This window comes from Primulina huaijiensis, chromosome 4 (genome assembly GCF_012295235.1).
Source record: "Primulina huaijiensis isolate GDHJ02 chromosome 4, ASM1229523v2, whole genome shotgun sequence".
Taxonomy (NCBI): domain Eukaryota; kingdom Viridiplantae; phylum Streptophyta; class Magnoliopsida; order Lamiales; family Gesneriaceae; genus Primulina; species Primulina huaijiensis.
In genome coordinates this window covers 24,675,967-24,676,964 of record NC_133309.1, presented here as the reverse complement: position 1 = coordinate 24,676,964, position 998 = coordinate 24,675,967, and positions in this window count along the sequence as shown.

The following is a 998-nucleotide window of genomic DNA, read 5'->3' as shown; positions in this document are numbered from 1 at the left end:
TATATATATATATATATATATATATATATATAAGTATTATATTTTATGATGAAATGATGAATCCATATCCAATATGGCATATACTTGCTCATTATAAGTCATTTGATGTGAATGTCAAAATCTTAGTATTAAATGGACAATTCTTTCTTGTGCGCAGTTAGGACACTACATTTGATTTGTCTAGTCACTCATATAAGTCATAATATTGAATTAATGTGTCGGCAATTAATGTAGATACATACATGTTTGGTACATGACAAGACAAGAAATGTCTCACTACCTGCACAACATTTCGTTTGGAAAATAGATATACATTGTGGAAATCATGTTGTAATTATCATTGGTAAATATGTTTATCCGGTCCCGACCCAGCGAGTTAGAAGGGGCGCGACGCAGAATCCTCATTCGGCTCATGAATTCGATCGAAAATATTTACTGTCATATAGATATTTTGTGTTTTTAGTTACGATTCTACATGGTTACGAATATTATTTGGTGCAATCTTTAAAATAATTTCTACCGCCATTTTTACACGTTGAAATCTAAATAAATCGAACGGATCATGACATATGAATATGCATCCGTTACCCTTCAGTATGCACTGGATTAACGTAATAGATTACAAACAACGGTAATCAGGTAAACAGTATTGGGCAGGTTCTTAGCGACAGATATCTGAAGAAGATGTTGGTAGGAATAATCGAACTCACCATTAGTCAAACGCTCATTTATTATACCAACTCAAACAAATCTATCTCGGGCTCTGATTGTGTAGTACTATTATTTAGTTGAAATGGATGGGGAAGGCCAAGGGATAGTAAAGATGTGAAGATCAGATCTTGAAACAGGTCTCTGCCATGTTTCGTAGAGATCAATTAATTCAGTAGCCTTTTTTACTTAAAACTTATTTTTAATTTCTATATATCATTGTCCGAAAATTAATTTTTTCCATGATAACATATTACCTGAATCGTATCGTATGGATGTACAGTTCCATA